Here is a 24,808-nt window from a genome sequence, read left to right on the forward strand (position 1 = left end):
GGTTTTTCACTTGAAGCTGGGGCAGGGAAGGGAGCAGTCTGGCTGTCCAGCTATGGCCTGGTGGGCTTTGCTTTCTGGATTCAGGGGACAGTTTCGTTTGGCCCTTGTAAGTAGGACCTTAAGCTTTTAAGGGGGCTTTGCAGGGTCAGGACGCCACAGGGTTGGCCTCACTTCACCTGTTCTGGGAGCAAAGCAGTGTAGAGAGCAAGAGAAGATCCCCTTTGCTGCCACCCTGGGGTCTCCCGAGCTGAGACCTGCTCCCATCCAAACTCCTGCCTTTCCCATCTGGAGAGAGGATGTGTTTTCTTTTAATGTGCTTCATTGCAGGGGCAAATGAGGCCCAGCTGAGGGGAGGGAGCCAGCACTGACGGCCGAGTATAGCTCTGCAAGCTGGGGTGAGCACTGGGGGCCCCCGTCATCCTTAGTTTCCTCCCCCAGCTCTCCTGAAGGCCCCCTCCCCAGGGGCTCCTAGTTCCTGGCCAGCAACTCCAAAGAATCTGCTCTGCAGTAACAGGTCCCATTCCTTGGAGTTCTCTGCCCAGGAACCCGGAATAATTTTCTTTTGTTTTAGAGGGAAGTGCTGAGGTAGTTCTTTCATGTTCTAAGAACTTGGGTAGTCATGGCAACCCATAAGGGTGGGGTGGGTGAGGTGGGGGCTTCTTAGCAGCGTTTCGTTTCAAATGCCAGATTAAAGCAAAAACTTCTTTGGAGTTTGCCTCATTAAGACATAGCTGGATGCAGGCTTGCTGGCTGATTTTCTGGTTCAGGACTTCGCGCGTTATATTTTGCGTACATTTTCTCACCTGACGGGCAGTCTTCTGGGTCTTCCTGAGAATTTTGGCTCAAAGACGTCTCCAAGATTTTCAGCTCATTCCTGGCAAGAGAGAGTTGGTGGGAGTGTTTCCTTTGTTCCCATCCACCCCCCTCCAGTCCTGTAAGCCCCTTTCTTACAAAGGGCCTGCCACTTAAAAGCAAAAAGAAGGTAACGTGTTTACTGAGGATTTTGTTCAGTGTATGAAAGGAAAGATGTTCCCTGAGCAGCCGTCGTGCTCTGTTCCCACTCTGGGTCCAGGATCTTTCTCCCAGAGTCTCACCTGGCCCCGGGACCACCTGGACCAATGCTGGCCCTGGCTCTGGGGTCCTAGAGGGGATCCTTTCCAGCTGCTGTCTGAGGGACGCCAGGAGAAAATGAAGGTGGTAACATCTAACCCAGAGACTGAGCTCAACTGCATTTTTCCTGAACTGCACTGTATATCCTGACTTGAGGTGACTTCAGCGTTCTCTGTCGCTGGGACCAGACACCCCATCCCACCCCTGTCCAAGCCTTCTTTCCCAGCAGGGAATTCCAGTTCTGACCCCAGAAGATACCCAATCACATCGCAGTTGTCCAGGTGTTAGCTGTACTCTTTCCCAAGTCTCCTTATTTATTCCTGCAAAGTATCTCCTAGGTTCACCGTGTTGTTCCTGTTCTTATTAACAGCCCCAACTATTGAACACTTACCGAGAGCCAGGATTTCTAGGTGTGTCACCTAATTTAATGGTCACCGCAAACCCTGCGAGGCAGATACTATTATTCTCATCTTACAGAGAAGGGAACCGAAGGCCCAGAATGCTCATTTGTCCAGAGTACATTAGCTGCTAAGCGGTAGAGCGGCGTCTGTCTGTCTGACGCACGCCCATGTCCTTTCCACCACAGCATAGCCTGGATCCTTGGCCACCACCCCGACTCTGATCCCCTCCTACAGATCATGGCAAGCACTGTGCACAGGCCCCACACCTCATTTCCTCCCTGCTCCATCCCAGCCAGCATGTAGCCACTGAAAGGTCTTCCTTGAGCTCCTTTCATCGCTCTCCAACTGGGCTCAGTTTTGTGGGTAGAGAGACCACGGCTGTTTTGTTCGCTATAGCATCTATGGAACTTAGTCCATAGAAAGTGAGCAATAAGTACTTATTTACTTTCTGAGTCAATAAAAAATACCTCTTTCCTCCACCAGCCCTTCTCTTCTTCTCTGTTTTTGGGTCCTTCCCAGCCAGAGCCACTGCTGTCCTCCACCATCAGACGTGGCTTACCTGGTTCCTGAGTCAATACTGTCCAGGCAGGTGGAATCCTATTGGAGTATGTGAACGTGTTAGCATCCATTCCCACGGAGCTCCCATAGCTCTGGGTGCTTCTGAGTTTGCAGGGAAAAAGTTTTTCTGCTGTGATAAATCCAAGATCTGGGGCCCAGGGGGTGAGTACCAGACCCTAATATGCCCCTGGATCCCATCCTTTCTTACCTCCCTCAACTATCAGCCTCGTCTATAATAGAGTAGCCACCTTTTTTTTTTTTTTAAGATTTTATTTATTCATGAAAAACAGAGAGAGAGAGAGAGAGAGAGAGAGAGAGAGAGAGGCAGAGACACAGGCAGAAGGAGAAGCAGGCTCCATGCAGGGAGCTCGATGTGGGATTCGATCCCGGGTCTCCAGGATCAAGCCCTGGGCCAAAGGCAGCACTAAACCGCTGAGCCACTGGGCTGCCCATAGAGTAGCCACTTATTAAGCACCTACTGGGTTGGGCACTTCACATACATTATCTCCTTTAATTGTCATAAAACCCTCAAAAGACAGATATTAGCATCTCCATGTTACACCTGAGGAAACAGGCTTGAAGAGATTGCATCACTTGCTAAGGGATTCACAGGTAGGCAGTGGTGGTCGGGGCTCTGAGCAGGGGCTTATCTGAGGTTGGAACCTTTGTGTTTTTTGTTTTAAGGATTTTATTTATTCATGAGAGATACAGAGGGAGAGGCAGGCTCCCTCTGGGGAGCCTGATGCGGGACTTGATCCCAGGACCCCAGGATCAGACCCGAGCCAAAGGCAGACGCTCAACCCCTGAGCCAACCAGGTGTCCCTGAGGTTGGAACCTTTGTGATCCTCTTTTCACTGCCTGTCCTCCCCAGGGGTTGAGCTTCTGCCACCATCAAACCTCTGAATCCCTCCCCATTTCCTGGGAAGCTGGCAATCTCAGGAGCTAACAGTCATAATTAGAACAGGTACAATTTTGTGAGCATCTGTATGTGCCTGAAGCCCCACAAAGGACTTTATTTAATCTTCAGCCCTATGAAGTGCTTGCAAGGAAACTGAGAGACGTTAAGTGCTGCCTCCCCTGTCGTATGTCCCCGCAGTGAGGGAGCAGGGATGCAAACCAGGCTGTCGGAGTCCAAAGCCCCTGCTCTTTACTACTCTTGCAAAAGCTGGCTGACTGTGCTTTCCTCTCCTCACCTCACCCCACTTCTAGCTGAGGCCCAGCTGCCCAAAACCAGGTTGCCCTTGCCCTTTAGCCCTTGGACTCCAGTTGTCTACCCCACCTGCCTAGTAGACCAACCTTCCAGCTCAACCCGGACTGAGCTGCATTCGCTTGCCCCTCCGGTTACTGTGCTTAGCACTGCTGGCCAACCTGGCAGGCAAGTCAGTTCCTTTGGCCTAGCTCCCTCCACACCCCAGGCCTTGTGCCCTTGCCTGTGTGCGGAGGTCCCTGTGTGATTCTCCCTACCTGCCATCTCCCCGTGAGCTGGATGGGCTAGGAGAAGCTGCTCCTACATCTCATGGCTTTCTAAGGAGGTTTGAGTGAGTCCAAACTCTTCTGCTTGGCTTCCTGGGCATCACATAGCTGCCCTGCTTCTCTCCACCAGTGACAACCCTTCCCTGTGGCCCTGGGAGCCCACATTCTGGGGCCAGTCCCTGTTCTCGGCAGAGCCTGGCTCAGGGCTCTCTTGGCTTATGCTTCTTAGGCTTCCTACTGCCCTGCTGAATGCTGCCTCCCCCACCTCTGGCCCTGAAGGAGGGATGCCCCAAGCCTCAGCATATGTCACCACAAGCCAGCTTGGGGCCTGCCTGGTGACCCTCATCCAGTCGCTTCTCTTGCCCCACCCGATGGGACATCATCCAGCTTTATTTTTCTCAACATCTTCCAACTTGGACTCTGTTCCACTTAGAGAAGAATCACTCAGCTAATAATTTATGCTTTGGGGCCACTTGCAAGACACTGTGTGGGGCACTAGGACCTCCCAGCTGCCTCCTGCTCCCTGACCCCACTGCCAGCTATGCCTACTGTATCTTCTGCACCTGGTTTTTGCTGTTCTATGAGCTTCCACCACAGCAGACCCCTCCCTTCCCCCCACCTCACCAAAGGCCTCATATGCTCTGAAACCTGTGCTAAGGTCATTAGGCAGGGCTCTCCAGGGTCCTCTGCACACAAAGCAAAGGATACTGTTAGCGTGGCAAACTGGGGTAAATGGAGGAACAGCTAAAAGCCTAGGAAGAGCTAGCTGGGAGGCACAGACACCTCCGGCTTGGCTCCCAGGGCCACAGGGATGGATGAGTTTCTGCTCACCGGGAACGCATTGAGTTGAGAAGCTCTCCTCTAAGCCCTGGCAATAAAAATAATAACTCTGTTTTTTTTTAATTTTTATTTATTTATGATAGTCACACACACAGAGAGAGAGAGAGAGAGAGAGAGAGGCAGAGACATAGGCAGAGGGAGAAGCAGGCCCCATGCACCGGGAGCCTGACGTGGGATTCAATCCCGGGTCTCCAGGATCGAGCCCTGGGCTAAAGGCAGGTGCTAAACCGCTGCGCCACCCAGGGATCCCAATAACTCTGTTTTATCGAGTGATTCAAATGCGGCAGGTGGTATGGTAGGCATTTATATTGCCTCTGATCATCTAAGGTAGGTCATCATTAACCCCATTTTACAGATGAGGACCCAGGCTCAGAGACTCTCAGCAGCTTGCTCGCGCTGAGCCTATGATGTGCTTAAAGTCGGGGTCCTGGGATGAACCCTATGGCATTCTTTGTCTCCCCCTGAAGGGGCCAGTCTTGCAATGAAAGAGGACTCTGGGAGAGCAAAGCTGCGTCTGATTCGTCTCTGCACCCGCACTCTGCCTGGCATACTGCGGGTGTTCCATGGCCCCTCTCCTCCAGGTGCTTCTGGGAAGCCCAAGGTTCCCTAGGGGCAGCTCTACTTTGATCCCAAAGTAGTAAATACAAATACCTTCCCCAAGGCGGAGCAGACCCCTTACCTGGGGGGCATGTTTGGGAAGAGAGGCTGACCTGCCACCAAGTGGCTTGGTGGCTGTGGCCCTATAGCAGTGGGGTGTTTCCAGGTCAGAGGCTGTGGGAGTCCTTATCTCTTTGTTCCTCCTCAGCGAGGCACCTCCATACAATAATGTCCCTGATCATGGCCTCGAAGAATCTTTCCCACTGTAGGTACTGAGAAATCTTAGGTATCTCTATCTGTAAAGATGATCCTGTCTTCATACCCAACTCCTCATGGCAACCCATGGCAATCCTTGAGAGAGGGAGAGGCTCAGGGAATTGAGAAGCGGGTCCTGTTAACACCCTCCTGCCTCTGTTCTATCGCATTTAACAGTGTGAGGAAAATGTCACCCTAGGAATTGCTAAGCTGGTCCCATCTCTCCATGTATGGATGGTGAAGCCAAGGCCAGAAGAGAGGAACTCTTGTGCAGGGTCACGCAGGGAGAAGAGGCAGAAATACCTTGACTCCCCAGCCGGTGCTCTTCCCACAGATCCGTTGCTTAGTATCAACTCCGTTACCAAGGTGCTGCCACCCAGTTTGGGGTTCTGGAGTTTGCTGATTTTTTCTCAGCTGCTTCTCGGTTGGGGGACTCTGCACCTCACCTCTGGGCAGTGGGCACTGGCAGGTAAGGGTACCCCATGGGTCCCTGTTGGCCCTTGCGACCTGGCAAAATGGCAGTTTGTGCTCATGTGGCCCACACTCCCTCTGTTCCCCTGGTCTGGAAGCCTGGTGGGAGGACACTTGCCTCTATTTTGAGGACTGTGGTTGTTATGAGCCCATTAGTGGCTCAGACTTTCCATCCAGTAGAGGGCTGTGCTCTTTGGCCAAGCCAAGAGCCTGGCTGTTCCTCAGCCTGACAGGACCAGTAGGGTTAACTGGGAGCCGCTCTCCCCTTTGTCGTCACCATTTCTCCCAGAGCGAAGGAGCAAGCTTTCTGCCATCTACATATTTTCAGCGGAGTTATATTTTGCATAAAGTAAACTTAGCAAACAGAGAACACAGTGAGAATATATTTGGCTTTGAAGCGTCAGTGTTCTGACAGGCATTTCCTATTAGCTATCTCTGAGCCGACCAGCCGGGCTGGGTTTTGCTTAAGTGGCATAATTCTCCTGCAGTGGAGACAGCTCATTCATTAGTCATTCCAAAAGCCAAATACAAAATATCCTTCTCTAAGCCAACTCCACCAACCAGCTCTGCAGCCGGGGTGGAACAATGAAACTATGCTGCTTACCGGGCCTGGCAAAGGTCAGCCCGAGAGCCACCTGTCTGCCTGGCTTTGGAGGACGGCTCTGGCTGGAGTTCTTCATTCCCTTTGGAACAGGAAGGACACATCTTCCTCTGGTTGGCCCAGGCCTGGGGAGCCTTTCAAAGGGTGGGCTCCAACCCATTTCACTACTGAGTCATTTGCAACAGCTCGAAGCTCTGATTGAACCCTTTTGTTTATTTATTTTTTTTCTTCTAGGTCCTAGAAGCTAAAGGTACCGGTTCTTAAAGGAAGCAAAAGAATGTGTCCCTCCCTGCTTGGGTCTCTCAGCTGAACTGAGCCCTTCCTTGATTGGCATCTCACGTGTTACTGCTTTTAATCCCTGTGCAGTGAGGGCTGGTGTTCCCATTTTACAGATGAGGAAACATGAGCTCAGAGAAGTGAAATGATTGGTCAAAGGTCACACAGCAAGGGTTCAATCCTGTCAGGCTCCACAATGAATCCTCAGTCATCATTTGGGATGATTATCTGAGTTTAAAGTGAAAATGTACATCAGGGTGAGGGTCTTCTCTTGACTTTGAAAGAACTAAGCCTGGTATGGTATCCAGGCACCCAGGGTAGGGATGCTCTAAAAAGCCAAGCAGGGAAGGCATGTTGCTCTGAAAGGAAGATTGAAGGTTGACAACACCCTGGGGTGGGAGTTGGGGGTGAGTAGTTTTGATGGGGGCAGAGCTTGGTTTGAGGTAGGCCAAGAGCTGGGACCGGAAGAGAGACAGGAAAGGAGGTTTGGGGGTGCCATGGCCCAGCTGGGGATTCCACACATGCCCCACTGCATGGGCCATCTGACCAAGCCTGACCAAGCCAAACGCCAAGGGGTAAAGACTCCACTAACATCCAGTAACTGAAGGAACACCAGAGGGGTACTGAGAATGCTGTTGTGCAGAAGTGAAGAAAGAGCAGGAGGTTGGTGTCAGACTCCCCGGAGCACCTAATTAGCACTCCAGGTGGACAAACACACTCACAGGTGCCCAGGCCAGCGTGGAGAGTTGAGAGAGGCAGGCCAAAGCAGAGAATATATATATATATATACATAAGCTAGGAATGAGAATCTCAAGGTCTTTCCAATGCAGACCTTCAAAGCTAAAACTCTTGAGTGGTGCCCTCCTTAGCCTGGCATTAAGACCTTCCTCAGGCTGGCCTCAACTCACTTCTTTAGTATCATTTCCCATCCTCCCCTCCACCCTTCCACTTTCTGTCTCCTCTAACCCTTACTATTTGTTTTTTTCCAAACATACATAGCACTTTACAGCTCTTCCACATGCTATTTTCTCTGCATGGGTGTCATCTCTTTCATCCATACCCCCACCTGGCAAACTCCTACTCACCCTTCAAAACCCTGCCTAAATGTACCCAGAAGCCTCCTCCACCTTTCTGGGATAACTTTTGTCTGTGTTCCTGACCCCTTGTGTACAACTTTAGTAAACTATTGATTCTAGCCCACTGTCAGAGACCCTGTCCAGTGATCTCCCTGGATTCCCAGGACCCAGTGGAGAGCTGGTATTTGAAAATTACTCAGTCATTTGATAAAGCAGTGCAGCCCGAATGGCTATAATTTGAAAACATGTGCCACAGGATCACTGTGCGTCAGACCTGGAAGAAAATATGCAGTTGATCCAAGTGAACCATTTCTCTGATGTTCGAACCCCTCATCTGTGTTCCTAGTTTGTTGTAATGTACACAAACCACCTAATCTAGTAACTGGCATATATTAGATGCTCAATGAATGGTAGCTGTTGTTGTTTTTCAGGAACTCAAAATGGACCTAGGAGGGTCCATAGAATACAGGCTCTGGAGTCAGGGCTACAGCTCTGTGTCTAAGACCCCAAATACTTTGGACAAGTCATTTCAGCCTTTTGAGACTTCAGTTTGCTCACATAAAAAATGAGATATATAACAAGGGGCACCTAGGCGCTCATTCGTTTGAATGTCCAACTTTTGGTTTCTGCTCAGGTCATGATCTTAGGGTCAAGGGACTGAGTCCTGAGTCGGGTTCCAATAGGGAGTCTGCTTGAGATTCTTTCTCCCTCCCCCTCTGCTCCACCCTCTGCTGATGCATGCATGCTGGGGAGATGTGTGTGTGTGTATGCACATGCGCATGCACTCTCTCACATAAAGAAAAAATGTGTTTTTAAGATTTTTATTTATTCATGAGACACACAGAGAGAGGTAGAGAATAGGCAAAGGGAGAAGTAGGCTCCCTAGGGGAGCATGATGTGGGACTTGATCCCAGGACCCCGGGATCACAACCTGAGCTGAAGACAGACTCTAAACCACTGAGCCACTCAGGTGTCCCTCAAATAAATAAAATCTTAAAAAAAAAAAAAAAAAAGAGTGAGAGATATAACTAGATGGCCTATAACTGGGTGCCTTTCAAATTTAAAACAAAAACAAAAACCAAAGCAAACATCACCAATAGATCTTAGGGATTCCAGTTCTGGTCTTCCTGGTGTGATCTCAGATCAGAAACCAGGGAACCAATCCTGACCTTCATGGCTTCCTGGGGGTGTGCTCTTCCCTCAGGCAGTGCCAATCCTTAGGGAGACAGAAACTGCTCCTTGTCCAACTCCTGGCCAGTCATACCTTCTTTAACATTCTGGTGAGGGAGGGAGGCAGTCTGTCATGGAGCTTGTGGCAAAATCCCTCTTTCTCCCCCAAACACAGGCTATGATTAGCTGTGTCCTCACCACGAAACTGCAGGGGTGTGTGCGGGCGAGTCACAGATGTTCAGTTCACATTTATAGAGTGCTTGCAAGGTGGGGGGTGCTTCGTGGCTGTCAGAAGCACCCCAGTTCCCTTTCCCAAGCCCAGCAGTTGTTGAGACTTTAAGACCCAGGTATATGGGTTACAGCTTTTAAGAACCCTCCTCTGATGACCACTAGCTTCTAGGTAGCTCCTTAGGCCAGACCTCTGCCATTCAGAGCAGGTCCCCTGGAGGTGGGCAGGGACTTACCCCCATTCATATCACATCCCCACCCCATCCAGGAGGGCTGTCACAGGGTCAGGCCCAGGCTCTCTCTCTTGATCCCTTCTCTCCCTGTCTCTGCCACCCCGGGGGCTGCTGCAGAGGAATCAGGTGATCTCTCGAGGAGTGGTTGGTTTGAACCTTGCAACCTTTGGGGGCCCCTGTTCCTACCACCCCTTCACACCTCAGGCTCATTTTTGTGACTGCTGATGTCAAGCAGGGCTGCAGCCAGTGACGCAGGAGTCCTTGCACCTCTGGGCTTTGTCCTTTATTACCGAAGGTCACCCCCACGCTCCCTTTCCATCCTGAGATGGAGGACCTTGAGCTGCCAGCAGGAGCTGGGAAAGAAGTGGAGGCCTCTTAGGTGGAGGCATCCTGGCAAGCAGGCAAGTCCCAACAGGCAGACCAGGGCTGCAGCGTGCAGACAATGAATCACCCGGGTCCCCGCTGCTTACTGGACAGAGCCCGAATAATGACAATAATAATAGAGATCCAGGGTGCTGTTATTAACTCCCACCTCTCCTCCCAGGATGGTATCTCCTCCATCCATCTGACAACCCTCAGGGCCAGGGAGGGGCTAAGGGCAGAGATTTTGTGGCCCTGTCTCAAACAGGGGGAAGCTGAAGCCAGAGTTATTCTCCACTGAACCTAGGTAGTCCTGAGAAAAAGATACTGCCTCCTACTGTCAGCCCAACGTCGGGAGAGTCCTGTGGGCTCATGATTAGTGGTCCTCCACACTAGCCAAGCTCTCTAGGCTCAGAGAGGGAAAGAACCTCCCCCCTCCCTTTTAGTTCTGCGGTCTATCCTCTAACCCTTACTTACATCTCTACAGGGTAGGGATGATTATCCCCATTTTAAGGATGAGGTATCAGAAGTTCAGAGAGGTTGGATAATCCTCCCATGGTCACACAGCAAAAGAGTGGCAGAGTCAGGATTTGAACCCAGGTTGGTTTGACTGTGCCTTCCCAGCCTCCTGTGCAGCTATGCCATCCACGGTCAATAATCCCAGGGTTTCCAAGGCTGGCTTCGTAGGCCTTTGGGCCTGGCCTTTCTCCATTGCCTTCCCCTCCTGGACTCACTCTATCTCAAGATTAGGGCTCTTCCCAGGGATCCCTGGAGGCCAGCTTTCATTTTCATCTTTGAGCAGTTGTGGAAAAGTCAAGACTCAACACTTTAATTTTGGGGTCTTAGTAATTATCTGGTATCCACCACCCACTCAACTCTACCACTACTTATTATAATAACAACAATAATAATTTAGAGAAGCAGTGATGATGCTCACAGCATTCACAGATCCCCCTTAGGAGGCCGGACACACATAAATATAGCCCCACCCTTTTGAAATTTCAGACTGGTCCTAGATTGGGAGTCAGGGCTATTGGATTCTGGCCTCAGTTCTGGCAAGTTTAGCCGCAGATCATATGGCCGCGTGAGCCCCTAACTCCCTCTGTGCCTTCGTTTTCCTCCCAATAAAATGGGGTTAATAATTTTGCAAGATGATGTGCTTTTAAGCTTCTTGAAAGAATGTCGTAGTAAGTTTTTTTTTGTTTTGTTTTGTTTTTTGTTTTGTTTTTTAAGCATCGCCACCCCATATTTGCCATCAGAGGACCCAAGGAGTCTGAGGCCTCCAGGAGGCGTGATCTTCCCGCTCCGATCTCTCCCCGCTCTGGCTGCCCACCCCGTGGGAAGGGTGCTGGGTCAGGGCTGGGTCGGGGCTGGGGGGCAGGGGCTGATCCCCTGGCTGCAGTGGGAGTCTCGCTTTTCCAGCCCTCATCCTCAACAGCTGCCTCTGCCAAGGCCCCGGAGCTAGAAAAAGCAAGGCCGTTGCCTGAGCGCAATAAATGGTTTTATTAGTCCTTTTATTAATGATGGTTGGTATTTGTCGAGAAGCTGGGACAATAGTTATTCCAGTAAGAGGATATTAAGCTCCCGCGGACAGACCCTGTATATCTAACGCGCTCTGGCCCCCGCCGTCCCCAGGCACTGCTTTATTACAATGCAGCACAGCCCTGGCCTCCTAGCAACTCCAAGGGAGAGAGGGGTGGGGGAGGTAGGGATAAGCTGGCCTCGTTAAACACACAGGCCTTTTCAGAGGTTACCATAAGCCAATGGCAGGAAGCTTTTCCTCCCCCCGCCCCCCCTCAGCTTAGCGAGACTGTGATTTTTTTTTTTTTTTTTTTTTTGCCACCTCTGGGCTCTTGGCTATTTTACAGCCAGAGCTGCTAGTGATGAGTCCGTAAAGGAGGAGGACATCCTTGAACCATTTGTTAAATTTGAGTCCATTCCTCTTCTTTGTTTTCAGACATTTTGCATTACTTTTTAAAAAAAATAACACACACACACATAGTAACTACTATATGCTGGCAGTGTTCTGAGTGCTTTTAAAATACAACTTTATTCACTCCTCATAATGTCCCTAGGAGGCAGGTATCCCTATTTCACTGATGAGGAAACTGAGGCCCAGAGAAGTTAAGTGACATGCCTAAGGTCGCACAGCTAATAAGTAACAGAGCCATGTTTGAACCCATAGGCAGTTGTCTCCAGAGTCTGCAGTCTTTATCTGAAATTTTAAAACTGAGTCTGAAAAGAGCTGGGAAACATTTCTGAAATTCATCAGCTTTATTGCATTAAGCAAGGGAATTAGGTATTTTCCTGTAGGCGATAGTATAATAAGTTATAACAGCAATCCCCAGAATCAGAATAGCTGTGAATTGAAAAGATCTGATCTTCTACTCTGGTGAGTACAACTCTCTGCAGCATCCCTCATCCACAATCCTCCAGCTTTTTGCCGTAGTATCTCCAGTAATGGGGAATCATTGATTCATCTGGCAGAGACCATTCTAGCTTTGGACAATCGTCACAGTTGAGAGAAAGTTCTTCCTCAGCTGGGCTGAAATTTAGCTCCCTGGAACTTATTCTCATGGACCTACTTTTGTCCTCTAGAGTTAAGGGCAGGGAAGCTTTATTTCTTGTGTACGGGTTAGGCTTTAAAGCACTTGAAAACAGCTTTCATATCCCCTTCAATCTTTTTCCTCTTTGGGGTTAAAATTCCTTAGTTCTTTCACGATCCTGGTTTGTTATAATTTCCAGATTCTTTATTTTCCTGTTTCTAATCCTCTGATGCATGAGAGTTTGTCAGTGTCCATCCTGGAGTCGTATCAAAAGGAAACAGTACACATCAGATGTGGTCCAGCAGAGCCTAGTAGAACGGGGTCATCACCTGTGCTTTATATTTCCATGATGCAGCCTAAAGTGGCTTTAGGTTTTTTGAGAGTCACATTGTGCCCTTGACACCTATTGAGCATGCAATCAACTTGTAGCTCTGTTAGTTCTGTCTTCCAAATTCTGAAATTATACATCTATGTTGTTTTTTTGAACCCAAGAGTGGGACTTTACATTGACCACTGGTAAGTGTCATCTTTTGAATTCAGTTCTTTGGTCCAACCTATCATGGTTGACTTGGAACCTTACTCTTTTACCCTATTTAGTGATTCTATTTTGTATCATCTGAAATTCTGACAAATATGTTATGTGGGTTCCCATTCAGGTTATCATTATTATTATTATTTTTTTTTAAGCCGAGTAGGAGATTTTCCCAAGATTGGGTCTACAGAGAAAGATGAGGCAAAGCTGGAGTGACGTCAAAGGGATGTTTTCTATTTGGGTCAACATGAGTGACCAGCACTGTGCACTTTCTGGGGAGGTGAGTGGGGTAACCAGGTAAAGACTCATATAGCATCACTTCTGCGTCAGAACCTGTGACCCATGAGGAGGCAGGAAGGCAAATATTGATAGCTTGGTTCGTAGATCTGATTGTTTCCTACATGTATAACCCCTGCTGACAGTACTGAGAGTTGAAATGGAGGATGTTATGAAGTGGAAGCAAGGCCCTTTGTGAGGAGACAGACAAAATTCCCAAACCAGAAAAAGCCAGGTGATGGCTGTAAGCATTAAGACCTCCAGAAGTTAAAAAAGAAAAAAAAAAAAAAAAAAAAGACCTTCTTGGAGCAAAGACAGAGCTAGAAAAAAAAAAAAAAAAAGGAAAGAGAGAGTGCACACTTTAGCAATGCTGCATGGACTTTGAATACATTTTTCTCAGCTCAAAAGCCATTCTCTTCTGTCATTCCTTGGAGGTCACACCTAAAAGCCAAGAGAATCAGGCTGAGGCCACATCATTGGGGTTCACAGCAGGGGCTCCCTGCTTATGCCAAAGGGTGTTGGAAATCAATTTAATGTTTCAATCTCGCTGCCAGCAGCCCTTTAAAGAACTCAGCCCACTCATGCCATACACCACAGGAGTATATTTTTAACTCTCTTCCTAATATTCACCCAAACTGTTCTCCTAACCCATTGTGACCCACTCTTTTTATGTTCTAACTCCCACCCTTTCTTCCCCACAGGCCACCTCCCCAACCCCCATTAGGAGTCTGAAATGCTGTGGTGTCCTGGACACCTGAGTTGGATGTAGGGACTGAAGTGGATTTTGGTGCTTAGGGAGTAATTGTTGTTGGCTGAGGTTATGGGATTTCTAAGACAGTCATGAAGCAGAAATGGAATCAGGCTGGTAAGTCCAGGTAAGATGAGCCTGGAAGGCTAAACTGGGAGAGAGCTGGAGACCACGTGGGAGCCAATGTCTAGGCCAGAACAGAACTGTGGACACTGAACTGAAGTAGGCAGGGTTTTTATGTGGCTCCTGTGGCCCAGGCGGAGGCAAGCTTCTTGGGGTTAAGGCCCAGGCTAGGGGAGGACTTCCCTATCTCTGCCACTCCTTGCTATATACACTGTGCCCTCATGCCCACCTCAGTCTTTCTTGGCTCCAATAATGCACCAAGACTCTGTCTTAGTCTGTTTGAGCTGCTATAACAAAAACACCATAAACTGGGTGGCTTAAGCAATAGTTATTTCTCACCATTCTGGAGGCTGGAAAATTCTAAATCAAAGCACCAGCTGATTCAGTGTCTGGTGAGGTCCTGTTTTCTAGCTCCTAGATGGCTATCTTCTTCCTGTGGCCTCATGCGGCAGAAGGGGACGAGAGAGCTCTCGCTGGGCCCCTTTTCTAAGGGCACTAATCTCATTCATGAATGCTCCATCCTCATGACCCAGTCACCTTCCAAGGGCCCCATCTCCTGATACCACCACACTGGAGATTAGATTTCAATCTATGAATGGGGGGAGGGGCACAGAATTTAGTCCATAAGGGATTTTATTTATTTATTTGAGAGAGAGCACAAGTTGGGGTGGGGTAGGGAGGGGGAAGAGGGGGAGGCAGAAGCAGACTCCCCGCTGAGCAGGTATCCTGACACAGGCCTCAATTCCAGGACCCTGGGATCATGATCTGAGCCGAAGGCAGACACTTAACTGGCTGAGCCACCCAGACACCCCAAACTTAGTCCATAATAGACCTCTTGGTCAGTTTGCTGAACTTGATGTGCATGGCACATTCTCAAATGGGTAGATACATCTCTTCTTCTCAAAGGGCCCATAATTGTGGTGAGAGACGTTCCTGCCACCTTGAGCCTCAGCTCACTGGAGCCCCACTAGGTGGACCACCCTGCCTGGCCTCTCTGCTTGGCTGGGGGGACAGGGTAGCGGGGAGGTGGTGAGCCCTTACTGGCATCAGGCACTATGCCCAGTAAGATCTGAGCTCAGACAAATGGGGAGGCCAACCTCAAAAGGATGGAAACTACTTATCTGCACAGAGCCAGCATTTCCATTAATTTAGTAAACTGAGACCCTTGTTCAGTTAAGTCATTAAAAAGAAGATGAAAGTAAGTGGAATCTGTTCTTTGGTCATATACACTGAGGGAGCACACAAACAAACAAACCCCTACAGTTTGCCCGGATTGAGTATTTCACTTTACAACGTATCTTTCTGTCACACCAATCCAGGCTCTGGCAGACCAGACGCCTTATTTGTCATTATGATTATTTGCTATTATTAGGCACATTCTTACTTGCCTGGGGGGTCTGCTTCTTTCAGGTCCAGGCTTGTGGGCCTATGTTAATTTGCATGGTTGAGATATTTATTACAATCTAGTCTATCCATTTCCTATACTTTCTTACTCCAGATGATCACTAATTCAAAATGAATTAAATCCCTAAATGTAGAGGTGGGAGAAAAGGACAGAACCGGATTTAGGAAGAACTGTAGGCTTCTCTTCTGTGTTTTGCCTCAGTGTCCCAGACCCCAGTGACAGAAGAAAGTGGGCATTCCCACTCAGCTCACGGCCCCCAGCTCGGAAGCAGAGGGAAACGGGAAGATAGCACAGATGAAAACACCAGCTCCACCCAAATGACTCAAATGAAGGCGCGTCTCTGAGTCTTGGTGTTTTCCTGAAACTCTGAGGCCTGAACGTAGAAGAGTTGTCCAGCTGTCTGTGGGAGCCACAGAAATCTCCAGAAAGCTTCTGACCCGCCCCCTTCTCACTCTGGCTGTTTCCTTCTTTGGTGAGGGTCCCTATTTGCCGGAGCAGAAGGGGATTGCATCAGTCGGTTTTGAATCAGACTAAACAAAAATAAGTGGACAGCCCTCCTTGGAAAGACATAGTGGCAATTTTTTTTTTTTTAAACCAACCCCTGGGTAGTGAGGCCGTACAAAGTACGTTAGAGAATGGGCTGGGATTTCAGGTATATAAAGGGGGAGCAATGTGATCACTGAATGGAGGAGGGGGTAGGAAAGCAAGGGTTGGATTCAGCCTCACGGTTCCCCTTCTCCCCCTGCAGGTGATGAGAGACACTTGAGAGACAGCAGCGAAGCGGCCTGGGGACGTGCAGGTGTGCAGGGCGGGGTGTTCCCACCCCCCCATGCACGTGGACACAAGGAGGAAGCAGTGAGAGGCGTCCTGGATAAGAAAAGAAAAGGGGGTTGAAGTTGAAGGTACTCTGGGCAATTATGTAAAAACCGCGTGCTGCATCCATCCAGTCCATCGTCTGCAGGCTGCCGCTCTGGGCAGGGCACGGTGCGGCTCCCACGTTACAGCAGTGAGGGAAACCAAGTCCTTGCCTTCGGGGAGCTTCTGTGCAATGTAATCCATGGCCGGCGCTAACATCATACATCGTCTCATTTATCGACCCTGCAAAGTGGTTCCTGTTATCCCCATCCTACAAATGATGAAACAGAGGTAAAAAGAAACTTTGAATACTTACCGAGTCGTGCAGTAGAGCCAAAATTTGAACTCAGGTCCACCGGGGTCCAGAGCCCCTGCTTTTAATCGCTGGAATGTGATAGACCCCTGTGCTAGGGAGTCCCCGGCCTAAAGCCACGGGCCCTGCCTTAGTTATTAGAAACTCATCAGACAGACTAGTTTTCCTCCTTGAACCTCAGACTATCCTTCTGTAAAAAAAGAGGGGCTGGATTGGTTAATCCCTGAAATCTCTTCTGCTCTAGTGTTCTATTATTATGGGGGGAATTTCTATATTGGTACCTTACCCCCCTCCCACGTACCTCTTTGTGGAGGTAAGCAGAAGCTCAGTAGATGTTCAAAAAGAGATGAACACCCAGAGTAATGTTTCCCACACTGGGTTCCAAGGATTTCTTTCTAGGGATTCTGGAGTTTTCTGTGAGAATTTTGCCTTTGTGAGTCAGATTCCTTGAGGGAGAGACAAGCTCCAGAGGGAAGCAGCTTCTGGGGTGCCCTCCAGGCCAGCAGAAGAGGGAGAGAAAGGCAGTGGGAGGGAAGAGGGATGGAGGGGGGAAGGGCCCACTGGAGGTCTGGGGCAGTCCCTGAATGGTTCTTTTCCCATTTTGTTTTGTTAAGATTTTTTTTTTTAATTTTTATTTATTTATGATAGTCACAGAGAGAGAGAGAGAGAGAGAGAGAGAGAGAGAGGCAGAGACATAGGCAGAGGGAGAAGCAGGCTCCATGCACCGGGAGCCGGACGCGGGACTCGATCCCGGGTCTCCAGGATCGCGCCCTGGGCCAAAGGCAGGCGCCAAACCGCTGCGCCACCCAGGGATCCCTGTTTTGTTAAGATTATTTGTTTATTCATGAGAGACAGAGAGAGAGAGAGAGAGAGAGAGAGAGAGAAGCAGAGACATAGGCAGAGGGAGAAGCAGGCTCCATGCAGGGAGCCCGATGTGGGACTCTGATCCCAGGACCCCAGGATCAAGCCCTGAGGTTCAACCACTGAGCCACCCAGGCGTCCCCCTGTTTGTTTTTTAATACTTAGCCCGTCCATACCTTGCTCAGGTCCCTCCCACCTGAGGCTGGGGGAGAGGGAAGGCAGTAGGCCCATCTGGGACCCAAGGCTCAGAGCCCTGGAGGGCAGGTGTGACTCAGGCTGCCCCCAGGACTCTGTGAGGATCCAGCCAGCATGCTCCAGGGAGGAGGGACATGTTGCCAAGTGGTGACATGTGACTGAGCAAGGTGAGCACGGTCCCAGCTCTTTACCTTAACCCCGCCTCACCTCGCCTGACCGGTCAACCGCTCTAATGTGAGCTTTGTTGACTGGGAAGGTGAGGCGGCAGGAGTCTGGCTCGCCCAGCGGCTGAATGCAGCGCGGGTCCCCCGATAAGCTTAGTCAACTTATTAAATTACACAGGAAAAAATCGAGATGGAATATTAATTCTGCACACCTCTCCTTTCTGCCCGAGGAAGCTGCCTTCCTGGGTTTCACTTTTCAAAGGCTGAAACAGATATGGAGATTTCGTGCTTAATTAAAGGAGAAGAGTGCTCACTTCAAGTCTTTTCAAAACCGTGTTGGTTCTGAGCTTACTGGAGCTAGTGGAGACCCAGTCACCATCTGGCACGAAAGGTGTTAACTTGGAGTCTCTGGTCCACTCTAGACATCAGATTCAGAAACAAAGAGAATTAATTTCAGAGGCCCCCCTTTGACAGCCCCTCCCCTTCCAGCCTGTAATTTGAGAACCGATGTATTGACTTGCTAGGTATTAAAAAGTTAGGTCTGAGAGGTCACCTGCAATGCAGAACACCAGGTGCCAGAGCTCGCCCCACAGGACAGGATTATCTTATCAACCAGGCTGATAAAACCCAGGAAAGTCTGGCCATAAGGAACAAATATTTATAAGCGCAACACCTTTCAGTCCCTAACAGATTAGGCACAGAATGTGAACGGGAGCAGAGGGTGAGTTAGCAATAACCGTGGGCATTACAGCCTGGTCCCTGATCAGAACCTTCCTGGGCTTGTCCATCTCATTAAGAAAGCATGGTGAACGTCAAACTGTTCAGGAGCCTCTTTCACATCTATCACCCCACATGAGCCTCATGACAGCCTGGGGAGTGCTATTATTACCCCACTTTATAGTTGAGGAGACTGAGATGCAAGGGTTAAGTGATTTGCCCATTGGCCCAGCCGGCAGGTAGGACTTGAACTCAGGTCTTCTGACTCTAGAGCCTGTGTGCTTTCCACGCTGCCATGGTGGCCTTGACCGGTACTCATCTGGTCACAGGCCCTGTTCACTTGCAGGTGAGGCAGACCAGAATCATATGAAAAGGTGAAAGGAGATGGGGCCCCTACCGGGATGGGATGCTCCAGGGGTGCTATAAAATAGCTCTTGGCCCCAAATACAGTAATCCCTCCTGGTCCCTCCCAAGGCTTGGAATTCATTCCTTTGGGTCCCAAGTCTTTTCTGTTTATTCATTCTCCCCGGGAGAAGTGATTAAATGATTAAATGCAAATGAATTAGCACAGGGGCCCTCGGTGTCACAGGAGGAGTTGCTGATTGGAAGGGTCACCTGTTTGCCCTCGTGTGGAGAGGGGCAGAGGGGGGATGGCCTACCCGGAGGAAGCCCCCTCCCTTGGGATTCCGGGTTTCTCCTCTGCCAAAGGCAAAGTCAGACTAGATGATCTCAGACAACCCTACCGTTTGGGCCTCTCAGGTGAAATCTCCCCTTATGCTCTTCTCTTTGCATCCTCAGCCGCAGGAGTGGGAGTGTTGGGAGGAAGCAACTTCTAAGCTAAGAAGTGAGTGGCTGGGGTCAGGACCGTGCGGCAGCTTGAAGGTGAGCACGGACGTGTGTGTCTGAGGAACCACGGGCCTGGAGCTTAGGTTACGAGAGGGTGAGAAGCCTTGAGAGACAAGCGGGAGCCTTGTAAAATTGCGTCAGGGAACTTGGGCTTTATCCTGACAGCAGTAGGGAGTCAGAAAGGGTTTACAGCCAGGAAGTGGCATGACAACATTTGTGTTTTAGGAACTGATGGAAATGTGCAGGCTAGATGGAGGGGGGGTGGGGGCACAGGGAAAGCAAGGCAGGAGGAAGGGCCGTGGGAGAGAGGCTCCAGCTGGACTTATTCCTGCTTCCCACCCCTTTCTTCTGCCCTGGGCTGGACTGGTTGTCATAGCTGTATTTGCAGGAGTGGTAATAATGACTGCCATTTATAGATAGCTGCCCACCCCGTGCCAGGTGCCGCGTGGGGTGCTGGGTTGCTTTGTCTCAGTTAATCCTCACAATAACCCTGCGAGGTAGGAAGTAATACCACCCATATGTTACAGATGAGAAAACTAGGCTCAGAGAGGCCAGGTGCCTTGCCCTGGGTCACACAGCTGGTAGTCATAGCAGACGGACCCAGCAGAGATGTGGCTCGTTCCAAGGCTCCCGCTTTTAACTCCTGGATGGCCTTCCCCTGAGGTGGCCATCAGAGGGCAGTTGGTCTGCACTCTCCAGTGACAGGATGGAGCCCTCCTGGCCAGCTTCCTGTGGCAGAGGGGAGTGAGAGCAGTCGAGTGGGTACAAATGTGATGCGCTGTGGATCTCCTTTAAGCAGATTGCAGGTTGTGTCTGGAGAGGGTGTGTGAGGTCTCTGGGAGCCCTTGGGCTCCTGAGGCTGGGTCACCTTTGCCTTTGGAGGAGAAATGGAGCCGGGAGTGGGGCAGGCTCTGGTGCTGGTGACCCTGCCCTTCATCCCCCTTTCATATGAAGGGGCCTCTCAGAAGCCGGGGAGCTGGACTGGATTTCTCAATCCAGAGGGGAGCCAAGAAGTCACCCTTTCCAAAGGCTGGAGAACATAGAGGGAGAAGAGCCACTGCCTCTGTCACATGCTGCCTTTTCTTAAAGGGGGAGCAGGACTCCGTGTCTGGGTCAGTGAGGCCTGGAGGGCCCCCCAGGGTGGCTAGAGCCTGGGAGTGCTCCCAAAGGCCAGGGTGGAATAGGTCAGGCCATCATCCCTGATCCCTCAAAGTCACTAAGGCCTGCAAATGGAGCGTGCTCATGCTAAGGGGGAGGGAGGCTACTTGCTGAGAGCTTGGAGTGCAGGCTTCTGATCTGGACCCCACCATAAGAAGTGGGTAACCCTGGAACATTGCCTCCCCCACTCCCTGCACCTCATTTCCCCCACTGGATGAGTAAACCCCACATCCACCCTTTCCCCACCAGCCCTGGCGTATCCAGGGCCTGGATGAGGCTGTGGTCCAGGCTGGCTGGCTTCACAGCCCTCTCTAGACATCAGGGTCCTTCTGTCAGGACCACTCCAGAGCCAAGCTGGACAGCAGGCCGCCCTCGGGCCTTCCACAGCCTGAGGGAACGCTGGCTGCCCACCCTAGGCCAGCACCCTGCCCGCCCCCCTCTCCACCCCCTACCCCATAAAGAAACCAGCCCAACGAGATTTGCTCTGGCAGTTGGAAGACCCGGCTGGCTGACACCTGCAGCAGGGCACTCTGATTAATTTATTTTGCATCGTTTTGCATTACCTGGCTCCTGGGTCTCCAGCTTGACATGCAGATTTATGTAAAAGAGACCCGTCATGCAAATGAGCCAGGGCTGCCACTTGTTTTAGTCACAGGCAGGCCTGCCTGCATCACTGGTTCCTGGCCCAGCTCTTCTGCCCACGGCCCACTGGTTCAGGCAGGCCAGGGAGGTCCATCCCCCCCTCGTCCCCCTGCCCCCCGGCCCCCTGCAGCCTCAGCCCTGCCCTGCTCACAGCCCAGCCACCTGAGGAGCCAAGCTGCCAGCAAGGTGAGGAGGAGGAGGCTGGAAACACAGCCTCCCTGGAGTTCCTGGCCCAGCTCCTTGTTAAGAGACAGAGAGACGCACAAAACAGAGAGAGGCCGACAGGGACTTGGAGGGGCCAGCAGGCAGCTGCACATAAAACAAGCACAAGGAGGGACAGACAGGTGGACAAAGGGCAGGCAGTGATAGCACGGAGTCGGAGAGGGCGAAAAGCAGAGGGAAGTAGAGGCAAGAGACAGAAGAGATGGGACAGGAGGAGGGGGATGCCAGTGGGGGGCGGAGACCAAGAAGGGAACAGATTTTGGAGTTGCTGTGGAGGAAGGAGTGAGGGATAGCAGCAGCCTGGGGGGGAGGAAAAGCGAGGGAGGAGATGGTGACGTGACCACTTGATGGGGGGGAAGGAGTCACGGGCGGAAGTGACAGGAGACACCCGCGGGGAGAGACAGGGGAGCTGCCCTCTCGGAAGCTGGCAGTGGCCCCGGTGCCGCAGGCAGGAAGCACCGCTACCACCCCGTACACCCTTGATTTCTATCCATCCATCTATATTTATACACACGTAGCTATAGACACATACAGATATAACCACACAGGCGCACACATGGGCTAGAAGAACACATTCTAGAACCATCGGGCTCTAGAAGGGAGTTTGGGAGGTTATCTGGGACAGCCGTGCACAGTCCTGGAACAGAGGAAGCTCATCTCTTTCTCAGAGGGCCCAGAGGAGAGGTCACAGCCCTCATGGCCCAGCTGCCTTGTGCAGCAGCCAGCACCCCTGGTGCCAGGATGCTCCCCCCACACACACACCTGCCTGAGCCAGGCTCCCTTGCTCTGTCCTTTGAATGCACCCGATCTGAGCATGAAAGCCAGCTAGCAAGTGGACAAGTCAAAAAAGAAAGAGGAAACCATCTTGTTCCCACAGACTGTTTGTGGGGAAACTGGCTTTGTGGGAGGGGAGGGCTGTGTGCAGGCCCTGGGTGGGTGGTCTTGCAGCACCCTGGAGAAGGCTGGGAGAGCGCCCTGTGGCTCCTGAGAAATCTCCACCTGCCCCATGAGAGAGAGCTCCAGGAGCTCCAGGACAGAGACAGGAGGGGATACTTCTTCAACTTCCAAGGTGGTGGCGCTGAAGGTGTCCCCAGAGACCCAGCAGCCCAACACTGTCATTCCACAGGAGAGCGAACCATGACCCAGAAAGGTCCACCAGCTTGGTGGGTGCAGAGGTGGGCAAGGGGACTTTCTGCAGAGCATCTGTCCTTGCCTCCAAATTGTCCCCTTAGCATCGATGACCTTCCCTGCTTTTTCTGGAATTCCTTTGACTTGCCCACATCAGTGCTGGACATGTTCACAGCCCCTTGAAGAGTGGTCACTACTTTCACTCTGAGACAGATGAAACTTTCATGTTGTGAAAGTTCTGGGGGGAGACCCTCCTGGATGCACTTGTCTCTGAAGCCCCAGGAAGGCTTAGAGCTCAGATTGGTACCAGCTATACTTGCTAGAGCCACAGCAAAGCCACAGACAGCTCAGCCCAGTAACCATACATCATGTACACCCCAGGATTTCACCTGGCAGAGATCAGGTTTCACATGGGGTCTCCAAGAACCCAGCTGGTCGCCAGGAAGCACACCCCCCACCCTCCCACCCCCCATCCGTGCTTCTTACACACTCACCTGGAAGTGGAGGTCAGCTCCTCAGACTCACCGCCAGAGCCTGATCCAGTCCACTGGGTTCAGCCACAGGACATCCAGCACCACGCTGGCCTAGTCCTTTGGGTCACTCTAGCCAGCTTCAAGTGTCACCTTCACGTTAATTTCTAGTTCATTGGTTTTTAACCTTGTGGGGTGAGAGACCCTTTTGAGAACACGATTAAGGCCATGGAGGTTCTTCTTACAAGAATGTCCATATTCACAAGATTTTGCATTCTGCCAGGGGATTCGTGGACTCTGCATCTCTAGGCCTCAGGAAGCCAGTGTCCATGGATGGAAGTCCCAAAACCTCACCCATTTCAGATGGAAGCTGTAGCCCCAACCAGGTGGTGTTCTTGGACACTTTCCACAGAATATCTTCTTTTCCTCTTTCTGTCTCAGAGATTCCTTTCTAGGCAACTATTTCTTCCACGTCAAAAGTGAGTTCTACGCTACACCATCCTCTAGTTACATATCAGACAAGCTCAAATGACACGTAATCCAAAAATCATTTCTACTCTCTCATCCCCTTTCCCAATGGCCCTTCTCATGCAGTCTGTGACCCTGACTCCATTTTGCCAGGACTCAGCTGAGCACCAGATCCTGAGGTGGCTCCAGAAGATGAGCAGAGTAGGTGATGCATTTGCAGAGTTGAAAGCTGGTGCATCTTGTCTGCTCATCTGCCAAGGGAGACCATGGATGGCCACATCCTCAGAAAAAGGGCCTCGGGGGCAAGAGCGGGTAGGAAAAGCAGAGATACCAGAGGAGAAATTGGACAGAGGAGGGGGCTACCAAAGTGAGGTCTCTCTGCTGGTTCCAACCTCTGAGCACTGCCCTGCCCCCACCCCCCACCCCCCATTCCTTTCCCAAGAGCTGGGGAGAGGAGGCTGTAGGCCCAGGCAGGAGGAGCTGAGAGGCCTCTGTGTGGAGGGGGAATGATGGGAGGGCTGGAGTCTCTGGGGGGCCAGGGCAGGGTAGGGGCATGGGAAGTTCCTTGTGGAAGGCCCAGGACTCAGGGTGGGCCTGGGCTCAGAAGAGTGAGAGCAGGCCCCTCGCTGTGGGGGTCTAGCCAGCCAGTGGGGTGGCCCAGGCATCCAAAGAGCCTTTAGATGGAGAAAGCTGCTTAATCTTCCCCTGAAAATCAGGAAGTTGGAACCCACACAGCTGATTAGGGGGCCAGAGGAGCAATTTCAGAAAAAAGATTAACAGAATTAAAGGCGGCTCAGGGGGGAGTAGGCAAGAGGGAGCCTGGGGCAGGTGGGGGCGGAGGGGGTGGTCTACAAAGCCCCACCCCCCTGAACCCAGCTGGGAGGGCTTTGGGGGAGGAGGGGGGAGCCTTGCTGGGGTGGAGGGTCCAGTGACCCTCCAGTGAGGAGGTGAGGGTCAGAGTAGACAGGGACAACTCTGGGGGTCTGGAGGTCATGAGAGAGCTCTGAGAGGGGCTAGCAAGAGGCCAGGAATGGGGCCCAATCCGATTTCTAATCCGAGCAGGGCCATTGTGGGTGTAGCTCTGTGGTGGGTGCTTGGTCCTCTCAAATGTCCCTTTCCACCAAGACAAACTCCAGCTCCAGCTCTTCCGGCAAAGCAGGATAGAAGGTCAAGAAAGTATACGGTGGGTGGGTTATTATTAGCAGACTATGTCCCCCAGGCCATCTTGGGGTTGAGGGTCAGGGACAGGGGCTATTGTCCCAGGAGACCCTAGGTGGAAGGACAGAGATGGTCCTGGGCAATGGCCTTTCCCTCGTCAGGTCTAGACAGGTCCTGCTGGGGCCGGAGGACATCCAGGGCTCAGGCAGGGACTCTGAGAACTCCTCTGCTCTGCTGTGTGCTCCAGTCACACACACCCTACTCAGCCATCATGCTCGCTCTCATATTCCCTCCCCGCTCCCCCTCCCCACGCATGCACACTTAAACATACA

At 51.2% G+C, this 24,808-nt stretch overlaps 2 long non-coding RNA genes across 5 annotated transcripts in view; one reads left to right on the top strand and one right to left on the bottom strand.

Annotated features, from left to right (window-relative positions):
• Positions 1 to 24,808, top strand: part of LOC144302519 (uncharacterized) — a 48,831-nt gene that overhangs the window by 14,942 nt on the left and 9,081 nt on the right. Inside the window, exons 2-5 of one of the 4 annotated variants that reach the window (XR_013369413.1) lie at positions 13,705 to 13,878; positions 15,481 to 15,751; positions 16,028 to 16,425; positions 19,183 to 19,266. This is a non-coding gene — a long non-coding RNA (uncharacterized LOC144302519). The remainder of the gene's footprint in view (positions 1 to 13,704; positions 13,879 to 15,480; positions 15,752 to 16,027; positions 16,426 to 19,182; positions 19,267 to 24,808) is intronic. The other 3 variants (XR_013369412.1, XR_013369414.1, XR_013369415.1) reach the window with 3 other exon arrangements.
• On the bottom strand, positions 15,838 to 17,659 carry LOC144302518 (uncharacterized). The gene is made up of 3 exons (XR_013369411.1): positions 17,485 to 17,659; positions 16,749 to 16,861; positions 15,838 to 16,405 (listed from the first exon to the last, which is right to left on the bottom strand). It is a non-coding gene; the product is annotated as an uncharacterized LOC144302518 (long non-coding RNA).

The sequence above is a fragment of the Canis aureus genome, chromosome 31 (assembly GCF_053574225.1).
Source record: "Canis aureus isolate CA01 chromosome 31, VMU_Caureus_v.1.0, whole genome shotgun sequence".
Lineage (NCBI taxonomy): Eukaryota > Metazoa > Chordata > Mammalia > Carnivora > Canidae > Canis > Canis aureus.